Genomic DNA, 10,690 nt, shown 5'->3' with positions numbered 1-10,690 from the left:
AGCAGCCTGGAGCTCACCCAGTCCAATCCCCCTGCTCCAGCAGGGCTCCCACAGCAGCCTGGAGCTCACCCAGCCCAAGCCCTGCTCCAGCAGGGCTCCCACAGCAGCCTGGAGCTCACCCAGCCCAAGCCCTGCTCCAGCAGGGCTCCCACAGCAGCCTGGAGCTCACCCAGCCCAAGCCCTGCTCCAGCAGGGCTCCCACAGCAGCTGCCCAGCAGCACAGTGCCCAGGGGGGGTTGGAAGCTCTCCACACCAGGAGACTCCACAACCTCTCTGGCAGCCTGCTCCAGGCTCCAGCAGCCTCACACCAAACTCCTCCTGCTCACAAGGAGCCTCCTGGGTGCCAGTCTGTGCCCTCTGCCCCTTGTGCTGCCCCTGGGCACCACTGAGCAGAGCCTGGCCCCAGCCTCTTGCCCCCCACAGCTCCTTCAGCTCTTGCTGAGCATTGCTCAGCTCCCCTCTGGGGCTGCTCTGCTGCAGGCTCTCAGCCCCAGGGCTCTCAGCCTTGGTGCTCCCAGAGCTGCCCCAGGCCCTCAGCAGCTCTGCAGCCCCTGCTGGGCTCTCCCCCAGCTCTCTGCCTCTCCTGAGCTTGCTCTCTGCAAGCCTCCCCTGCAGTGACTCAGAGTTTCCCTCCTGGCCCTCACCCAAGCCATCAACCACAGCCAGGTCAGGAGCCACTGCCTGCAGATGCTGCCCCGTGGAACTCTGCTCAGGAGCAGAACTCCTCTGCCCCAAATAGCACTCGGGAGCGACTGCAGTGCTCTCCCTCCTCCCCCCAGCCCTGAACCCAGAGGCTCTGCCCTCAGGAGAGCTCCATCAGCAGGGTCTGCCCCTGCCAGGGGTGAGCCCTGACCCTGCAGTGCAGACATCCTGCTGGCACAGGCCCTGTGGGCATCCAGTGCCCTGCTCAGGCATCTCCCAGGCTCTGCTTACAATCCTGAGCCCACCCCAAGCCCCCTGGCCCTGCAGTGAGGCCAGGCTGAGCCCCCTGCCCCCATCCATCTCTCTCCTGCTCTGTGTAGGAGCCCTGGCCCTGGCCCTGTGCCTGCAGCCTCCCTGTGGGGTGCTGGGCAGCTGCCACTCTTCAATCATAGCATCACAGAATCAGGATAGGATAGGATGGGATAGGATAGGATGGGACAGGATGGGATGGGATAGGATGGGACAGGATGGGATAGGATGGGATAGGATAGGGTAGGATAGGATAGGATGGGATGGGATAGGGTAGGATGGGATAGGATAGGATGGGATAGGATAGGATGGGATAGGATAGGATGGGATAGGATAGGATGGGATAGGATGGGATAGGATAGGATAGGATAGGATAGGGTAGGATAGGATAGGATGGGATGGGATAGGATGGGATGGGATTTCACCTGCCCAGCCTCTCAGAATCAGCCAGGCTGGAGGAGACCTCAGGGCTCACCCAGCCCAACCTGTGACCTAACCCCCAGCACCTCCTGGCAGCCAACCCATGGCTCCAAGGGCCACATCCAGGCCTGTCCTGAGCAGCTGCAGGGCTGCTGCTGGCTGGAGCTTGCTCTGCTGCTGTGCAGGGCACAGCTCTCCCCTCCAGGCACAGTGGCAGTGCTGCAAAGCTCTCCCTGGGGAAGCCACCCTGGGGCTGTGCCTTGTGCCTGGAGGCAGAGCCAGCCCTGGGCTGCAGCTGTGCCCTGGGAGAGCTCTGTGGCACAGGAAGGGCTTTAAACCCCCTCCTGGCAGCCCCCCCTCTCCTTCCCCTCCAGACCTGCCCCTTCCCCACCCCCTGCCCCCACCTGCCCTCAGCCCCACAGCTCCTGAGGGGGGCAGGGTGAAGGGGTCAGGGGTCAGGGTGAGGGGCACAGGGGGCAGGGGCAGGGTGAGTGGCACAGGGGGCAGGGTGAGGGGCACAGGGGGCAGGGTGAGTGGCACAGGGGGCAGGGGCAGGGTGAGTGGCACAGGGGGCAGGGGCAGGGCACAGGGGGCAGGGTGAGGGGCACAGGGGGCAGGGTGAGGGGCACAGGGCACAGGGTGCCTCTCCAGTGTGCATCTGTGCACTGCCCCTGGAGCCTGCAGCAGCAGCAGAGCCAGGCCAGCCAGCTGGCTCAGCCACAGAGCAGCAGTGGGAAGCCCCAGGCCAGGCAGCAGGCTGAGCACTGATCTGCTGCTGCTGCAGCCCAGGCCCTGCCACAGGCTGCTTCCCATGCAAGGCTCCTTCCCATGCAAGGCTCCCCTCTGCTCCCCACACTGACCCCCCTGGCTGCTGGGGCACCTGAGCCACGGCCTGGCAGCCCCAGGGCAGCTGGGCAGGGGCAGGGGAGGGCTGGGCTGCAGCAGGGCTGGGGGCAGGAGCCCTGGGGCAGGGTCTTGCCCAGGCTGCTCTCGGTCACTCTGCCCTTGCAGCTCCTCACCTGCCCCCAGGCTGGGCTGAGCCTTCCCCTCCTTCCCTGCCCAACTGTTCAGGAGGGAATCTACCAGCCTGGAGCTCTTCCCCAGCACAGCCTGGTGTGGAGCAGGGAAATGGAAGAGTTCAGAGGTGGTCATCATTCAGCCTCAGGGAGGGTCCTGAGCTGGAGCTGCTCTGCTGTGAGCACAGCCTGAGGGAGTTGGGGCTGTGCAGGCTGCAGAGGAGAAGGCTCCCAGGAGACCTCATTGTGGCCTTCCAGGATCTGCAGGGGGCTGCAGGAAAGCTGGGGAGGGACTTTGGAGGCTGTCAGGGAGGGACAGGACTGGGGGGGATGGAGCAGAACTAGAAGTGGGGAGATGGAGATTGGCTGTGAGGAAGAAGTTGTTCCCCAGGAGGGTGGTGAGAGCCTGGCACAGGCTGCCCAGGGAGGTGGTGGAAGCCTCCTGCCTGGAGGTGTTTGCAGCCAGGCTGGAGGTGGCTGTGAGCAACCTGCTGTGGTGTGAGGTGTCCCTGCCCATGGCAGGGGGCTGGGGCTGGCTGAGCCTTGGGGTCCCTGTCAGACTGAATCTTCTCTCTTGAGGTGACTCAACAAGGACAAAATCCTCTGCTGCTTTCAGGCAACAGCTGCTGGGCACTGGGCAGAGCCACAGGAAGGACTCTGGAAGGTGCACAGAGGTTGCTCAGGAGGCTGCAGCTGCCCTGAAGCAGAGGGCAGAGGCCTCTGCCATCCACAGCCTCTGGGGTGTGCAGGGTCACTGCCTGGACTCCCAGCTGCATGGAAGCTCTGAGCAGCTCTGGCTCAGGAGCAGGAAGAGGAGAGAAGAGGCCTGGGCAAGGCTGCTCTGGAGCAAACCAGAGAGGCAAAAGGAGAGAGATGCCCCTGGAGCCTGGGAGAGGCAGACCAGGAGCAGCCCTCCCTCCATGCCCTGAGCTCTGCTGCAGCTGCTGGAGCTGGAGAGGCACAGCCCAGCCCCCGAGGATGAGCTCTCCTCTGTGCCAAGCTGCCCTGGGGGTGAGGGCAGAGAACTCCTTTGCTCTGCTCTCCTCCTGTTCCATCCCTTGGCTCTGTTAATAAAGAGCCTCCAGGGCTGATGAGGCTTTGCCTGTCTGTGCCTCTGGTTTGGTGACAGGGGAGTGTTCCCAGGGGCTGAGGCTCCCTCCCAGCCCTGACAGCTCTCTGGCCAGCAGGGCCAGAGCAGGGAGGCTGCTCCTGTGCTGGGGGGAGCCCACACCTCCAGTCCTGGGCTCCTCACCCCCAGAAGGACACTGAGGAGCTGGGGAGGGGTCTGGAGAGCAGGGCTGGGGAGGAGCAGCTGAGGGAGCTGGGGGTGTGCAGCCTGGAGGCTGAGGGAGACCTCACTGCTCCCTGCAGCTCCTGGGAGGAGGCTGCAGCCAGGGGGGGTTGGGCTCTGCTCCCAAGGAACAGGGGAGAGGAGAAATGGAAATGGCCTCAAGCTGCAGGAGGGGAGGAGAGCTGCAGAGAGAGTTTTCATCTCCAGCCCGAGGCTGAGGGAGACCTCTCTGGTCCCAGCCTGCCTTGGCCAGTGCCAAGCTGCCAGCCCTGGGGCAGCATCCCCCTGGTGTAGGTCCCTGGGGACATCCCAGAGTGCCTGTGCTGGCTCCCAGCAGAGCCAGGAACTGCTGCAGGCACTGAGGAAACAGTGGCTGCCCCAGCCCTGAGCCTGCCTCCTGGGGCAGGCTGTCAGCTCCTCCAGCTCCCCCCAGACCCTGATGTCCCCTCCAGCTGTGGGCACACTTGTACCAGCACTGCTTCCAGAGCCACTTCCTGGGGAGGGAGCAGAGCCTCATCAGCTGAGGGGGGCTCAGGGGCTGCCTGGAAAGCTTTGCTCTCTGGGGCAAGTGCCCCTGGCCCTGCAGGGCAGGGCTCTGCTGGGGGAGCAGGAAGGTCCCAACCCAGCTGGGGGAGAAGGAAGGTCCCGACCCAGCTGGGGGAGAAGGAAGGTCCCAACCCAGCTGGGGGAGCAGGAAGGTCCCGACCCAGCTGGGGGAGAAGGAAGGTCCCAACCCAGCTGGGGGAGCAGGAAGGTCCCAACCCAGCTAGGGGAGAAGGAAGGTCCCAACCCAGCTGGGGGAGAAGGAAGGTCCTGACCCAGCTGGGGGAGAAGGAAGGTCCTGACCCAGCTGGCTCTGCCCAGCTGGAGCTGTTTCATGGGGCAGTAGAGTCACAGAGTCACAGAATGGTTTGGGTTGCAAAGGAGCTCCAGAGCTCACCCAGCCCAGCCCTCTGCACCCAGCAGGGACATCCTCCCCTGGAGCAGGCTGCCCAGAGCCCTCTCCAGCCTCACCTTCAGTATCTCCAGGGCTGGAGCCTCAGCCACCTCCCTGGGCAGCCTGCTGCAGTGTTCCAGCAGCCTCCCAGGGAAGAACTTCCTCCTGATACCCAACCTCAGCCTGCCCTGCTCTAGCCTGGAGCCATTGCCCCTGCTGCTGGCCCTGCAGCCTTTGGGAGCAGTCTCTCTGCAGCCTTCCTGTAGCCTCCTTCAGGTCCTGGCAGCAGCTCTGAGGTGCCCCTGGAGCCTTCTCCTCTGCAGGCTGAGCCCCCCCAGCTCCCTCAGCCTGTGCCCCCAGGGGAGGTTCTGCAGCCCTCTGGCCAGCTCTGTGGCCTCAGCTGGGCAGCAGCTGGGGGCTCCCTGCTGCTGTGCTGAGCTAAGGCAGCACTGAGAGGTCCACAGGGAGCTGGGCAAAGCACTCCAGTGCTGAATGCTTTGCTCTGCACACACACAGCTGCCTGAAGAGCTCCCAAGCTCTCTGGCAGGCAGGGGTTGCTCTCTCAGCAGCAGGCTTCTCCCAGCCAGCAGCAGGGAAGGTGCTGGAGGCTGCAGAGCAAGGAGGCTTTGCAGCAGGCAGCCATTAGCTTGGGGCTGGATGGGCAGTGCCAGCACCCCCCCAGGCAGGATTCAGTCTGCTGGCAGTGGGTGGCAGCTTCCTGGCCCCCCAGGGACTGCTGCTTGAGAGGGGAAGTGTGAAAAGCACAGGAGCCCAGCAGCACTCCGTGTGCAGGGGCTGGGTGCTGCTTGCAGCCTGCTCCCCACCCCCAGGCCTGCCTGGCTTCTGGAAAGTTTCCTCTGCTGAGCTCTGCAGCACCCAGGGCCCCCAGGGCAGCAGGGGGTGCCCAGCTCCAAGCCAAGTGCCAGGCTGGGTGGTGTGCCTCAGCAGGAGGTGCTGCTCTTGGGCTGCTGGCCAAGGCTGAGATCTTGGCTCTGGGGGCAGCAGCACCCAAGAGGGCAATTTGCTCTGTCCCTGAGCAGCCCTCTGGACCTTCTCTGCAGGCTTTGGCTGAGCTGACCTCAGCTGCTCAGGCTCTGGAGATGGCAAACCTCTGCCTGCACCTGCAGGGCTCAGACCCTGCCTCAGGAGAAGGCCATCTGGCACAGGCTGCCCAGGGAGGGGCTGGCAGCCTCAGCCCTGGAGGTGTTTGAGGCCAGGCTGGAGGTGGCTGTGAGCAGCCTGCTGTGGTGTGAGGTGTCCCTGTCCATGGCAGGGGGTTGGGGCTGGCTGAGCCTTGGGGTCCCTTCCAGCCCTGCCTGCTCTGTGAGTCTGATTCTAATCTCCAGGTGTTGGGGACCAGCCCAGGGACCCCCTGGCAGTGCCTGAGCCCAGAGAGCTCTGCCCAGGGAGCTCAGCCCAGGTGCCAGCAGGTGGGAGGACTCTTGGAGGCCAGCCTGGAGTGCAGCCAGCAGGAGGCTCTCAGGACTCTGCAGGCAGCAGGAGGCTCTCAGGATTCTGCAGCCAGCAGGAGGCTCTCAGGACTCTGCAGGCAGCAGGAGGCTCTCAGGACTCTGCAGCCAGCAGGAGGCTCTCAGGACTCTGCAGCCAGCAGGAGGCTCTCAGGACTCTGCAGCCTGCAGGAGGCTCTCAGGACTCTGCAGCCAGCAGGAGGCTCTCAGGACTCTGCAGCCAGCAGGAGGCTCTCAGGGCTCTGCAGCCAGCAGGAGGCTCTCAGGACTCTGCAGCCAGCAGGAGGCTCTCAGGACTCTGCAGGCAGCAGGAGGCTCTCAGGGCTCTGCAGTCAGCAGGAGGCTCTCAGGACTCTGCAGCCAGCAGGAGGCTCTCAGGACTCTGCAGCCAGCAGGAGGCTCTCAGGACTCTGCAGCCAGCAGGAGGCTCTCAGGACTCTGCAGCCTGCAGGAGGCTCTCAGGACTCTGCAGCCAGCAGGAGGCTCTCAGGACTCTGCAGCCAGCAGGAGGCTCTCAGGACTCTGCAGCCAGCAGGAGGCTCTCAGGGCTCTGCAGTCAGCAGGAGGCTCTCAGGACTCTGCAGCCAGCAGGAGGGCTCAGGACTCTGCAGGCAGCAGGAGGCTCTCAGGACTCTGCAGCCAGCAGGAGGCTCTCAGGACTCTGCAGGCAGCAGGAGGCTCAGGGGGGAGCTGGGGGGCAGTTGCTCACTGCTTGTTTCAGAACAACCTCCTGCATGCTGCAGCTCCTCCTCACCTCCTCCTCGGGCAGCCTGCCTCTCCTCCAGGGAGAGCAGCCTGGCTCAAGCTCTGCCACCCTCCTCCTGTCACCTGTCTCCAGCCTCTCCCTGTGCTCCTCTTCCCCTTCCAGCTCAGAGTGCAGCCCTGAGTGGAGGCCACCCCCGGTGTGGGACCCAGGCAGCTGCTGCTGAGGGGCAGAGCCTGGCTGCAGGGGCAGAGCCTGGCTGCAGGGGCAGAGCCTGGCTGCAGGGGCAGAGCCTGGCTGCAGGAGCAGAGCCTGGCTGCAGGGGCAGAGCCTGGCTGCAGGAGCAGAGCCTGGCTGCAGGGGCAGAGCCTGGCTGCAGGGGCAGAGCCTGGCTGCAGGGGCAGAGCCTGGCTGCAGGAGCAGAGCCTGGCTGCAGGGGCAGAGCCTGGCTGCAGGGGCAGAGCCTGGCTGCAGGGGCAGAGCCTGGCTGCAGGGGCAGAGCCTGGCTGCAGGAGCAGAGCCTGGCTGCAGGGGCAGAGCCTGGCTGCAGGGGCAGAGCCTGGCTGCAGGAGCAGCTCTGGTGCCCAGGGCAGGCTGTGCAGTGCCACCCACCCTGCAGCCTCTGCCTTGCACTTCCCCTTCTGCATTTGCTGCATCCAGAGAGCCATGCAGCTTGAAACAGCCCTCCAAGGTCACTGAGTCCAAGCCCTGCCAGGCTGCCACCAAACCCTGGCCCTCAGCACCGCAGCTCCAAGGCTGCTCAACCCCTCCAGGGGTGCCCTGGGCAGCCTGGGCCAGGCCTTGGCAGCCTCTGTGGGCAGGGCTGCGTGAGGCTCCCTCAGAGGTGCTCAGCAGAGCCCTGAGGCAGCTGGCAGGGGTGAGCTGGGGCTGGGGGAGAGCAGCAGCCTGCCAAAGCAGCAGCTGGAGGCCAGCTGGGCTGCCCTGGGCTGCCTGCAAGGGAGCAGATGCCCACAGCCAGCTGTGTCTGCACAGCTCAGCACCCAGGCTGCTGAGAGAGGGATGGCAGCGAGTTGCTGTCCTGTCAGTGCTGATGAGAGTGGCACTGGGCAGAGTGGGGAAGGCCACAGCCAGAGCAGTGCTGCAGGGCTCCAGCCAGCCTGGCCTGGGCTGTGCCTGGAGCACTGCCTGTGCCGTGCCTGGAGCACTGCCTGTGCCCTCTGCAGCCATGGGTGGGAGTTGGATAGGGGTGGAACCACCTCAGCACTTGCTGCTGCTGCTGGAGCTCTGCAGGCATCCAGGCTGCACCCCAGGCTGGGGCTCTGCAGGGCTGGGAGGCTGCTGGGGGGGTCCTGGGGACTGAGATTCCTGGCCATGGGCATCCAGAGGAACCACAGGGCTGTGGGAGCCCTTCTGTGCCTCCCTTGAGGGGCTTCAGGGAGCTGTTGAAGGCATCCCAGGCTCCAGGTGTCACCCCCCAGAGTCAGGGAGGGGCTATGGGCAGCTTCTCCCTCAGCCCTTCTCAGAGCAGGGGAAGACAGCAGGGAGAGAGCTCTGCAGCAGGCTGGCAGAGAGGGCAGCTGGGGAACAGAGTGAAGGCTTTGCTCTTCCCTTGGCTAGCTGCTGAGAGGGGAGGGAACAGCCAAACAAACCAGCAGGCCAGGGCTGGGGGAGGATGGTCAGGTGCTTGGGGATGCATGGTGAAAGAGATGCTACCAAACCCCTCCTCAGAAGTGCAGCAGCAGAGGCAGCAGCAGCGTAAGCATAAGCAGCAGCAGTGCAACAACAGCAGCAGCAGAGGCAGCAGAGCAGCAGAGGCAGCAGAGGCAGCAGCAGTGCAGCAGCAGCCTGTTGGGAGCTGGGAGCAGCAGCAGCAGTGCAGCAGCAGAGGAGCAGCAGCCTGGTGGGAGCTGGGAGCAGCAGCAGCAGCAGCAGCAGCAGTGCAGCAGCAGCAGCAGCAGTGCAGCAGCAGCCTGTTGGGAGCTGGGAGCAGCAGCAGCAGCAGCAGCAGCAGTGCAGCAGCAGCCTGTTGGGAGCTGGGAGCAGCAGCAGCAGCAGCAGCAGTGCAGCAGCAGCCTGTTGGGAGCTGGGAGCAGCAGCAGCAGCAGCAGTGCAGCAGCACAGCAGCAGCCTGTTGGGAGCTGGGAGCAGCAGCAGCAGCAGCAGCAGTGCAGCAGCAGCCTGTTGGGAGCTGGGAGCAGCAGCAGCAGCAGCAGCAGTGCAGCAGCAGCCTGTTGGGAGCTGGGAGCAGCAGCAGCAGTGCAGCAGTGCAGCAGCAGTGCAGCAGCAGCCTGTTGGGAGCTGGCAGCAGCAGCAGCAGCAGCAGCAGCACAGCAGCAGCCTGTTGGGAGCTGGGAGCAGCAGCAGCAGCAGCAGCAGTGCAGCAGCAGTGCAGCAGCAGAGGAGCAGCCTGTTGGGAGCTGGGAGCAGCAGCAGCAGCAGCAGCAGCAGCACAGCAGCAGCCTGTTGGGAGCTGGGAGCAGCAGCAGCAGCAGCAGCAGCAGCAGTGCAGCAGCAGCCTGTTGGGAGCTGGCAGCAGCAGCAGCAGCACAGCAGCAGCAGCAGCAGCAGTGCAGCAGCAGTGCAGCAGCAGCAGTGCAGCAGCAGCCTGTTGGGAGCTGGCAGCAGCAGCAGCAGTGCAGCAGCAGTGCAGCAGCACAGCAGCAGCACAGCAGCAGCCTGTTGGGAGCAGCAGCAGCAGAGGAGCAGCAGTGCAGCAGCAGCAGTGCAGCAGCAGAGGAGCAGCAGTGCAGCAGCAGCAGCAGCAGCCTGTTGGGAGCTGGGAGCAGCAGTGCAGCAGTGCAGCAGCAGAGGAGCAGCAGCAGCCTGTTGGGAGCTGGCAGCAGCAGCAGCAGCACAGCAGCAGTGCAGCAGCAGCAGTGCAGCAGCAGCCTGTTGGGAGCTGGCAGCAGCCTGTTGGAAGGGCTTTGGGCTGCAGGAAGCCCAAGCCCAGCCCCTGCGGTTGGAGCTCCCAGGGAGCCTGGCAGCTCCAAAGCTGTTTGAGTGGTTCCTGCTGTAACCAAGTTTAGTCATCAGGATGCACAAAGCAATTAGCAGCTCTGAAGCCTTTTTTCCCCCCCTTTCCCCCCTCCCCTTTCTGTGTCACCAGGGCTGCATTTAGCAATGAGATCCCCAGGATCCTCCCTTCCCCTGCCCTTTCCTGCTGCTATTCTGGAGCCAGAGCTTCTCCTCCCATCACGACAGAGGCTGTGGGGAGGCACAGCAGAAGTCTCCTTCCCTCCTCCCTGAAATGCCAACAGCCCAAAGCTCTGGGATTGCTTCCCCAGCTATTCTGGTCTTGGACTGCATCCCTGCAGCAGGGGCTGGAGATGCCTCGAGGAGCTTCAGTGGCTGCTGCAGAGCTCACCCCAGCCTGCCTGCTCCTTGGGCAGCAGGGCTCCCAGGCTGCTGCTGGCTCCCAGCACAGCCACAGCCACCCAGGTGCCCATCAGGGCTCTTTGCTCCCCACCAAAGCTCATCTGGGGGTGGGGAAGGTTTGGCTCCACGGTAAAACTGTCTTTAATCTTCTTTCATGGGCTGAGCCTCCTCATCCCCCATCCCTGTGTGCCTCTGGGTGCTGCCTGGGCAGCTGACCACCATTGTCCTGCCAGGAGAGAAGGATTCCAGCATCACCCTGGGAGCCAAGGACAGCCTTGAATGCAGGCAGGAGTGTGGAGGAGAAGAAAAGTAACCAAGGCAACTCAGCCAAGCTCTGCACAGCAGAGAGGGCTCCCAGCTCCCCTCACCAGCCCCACTCACACGGGATCCATTCAGCCCATCCCCCCCCTGCAGAGTGCCTCCCACAGCACAGAGGGAGGCTGGGGGCAGCCCTCCCCTCCCAGCCTGATCCAAACCTTGGAAAGCTCCCACCAGGGAGAGGCCCTGGCAAAGGGAGCAGCAGAGGTGCTCTGTGGAGCCATGCCCTGAGCCAGGGCTCCTCCCTCT

The sequence above is a fragment of the Melanerpes formicivorus genome, unplaced genomic scaffold (genome assembly GCF_026170545.1).
Source record: "Melanerpes formicivorus ecotype bairdi unplaced genomic scaffold, bMelFor1.0.p_v2 SCAF_60, whole genome shotgun sequence".
NCBI classification, from domain to species: Eukaryota; Metazoa; Chordata; class Aves; order Piciformes; family Picidae; genus Melanerpes; species Melanerpes formicivorus.
The sequence above is the reverse complement of the archived record's forward strand: the minus strand, read 5'-3'. Positions refer to the sequence as shown.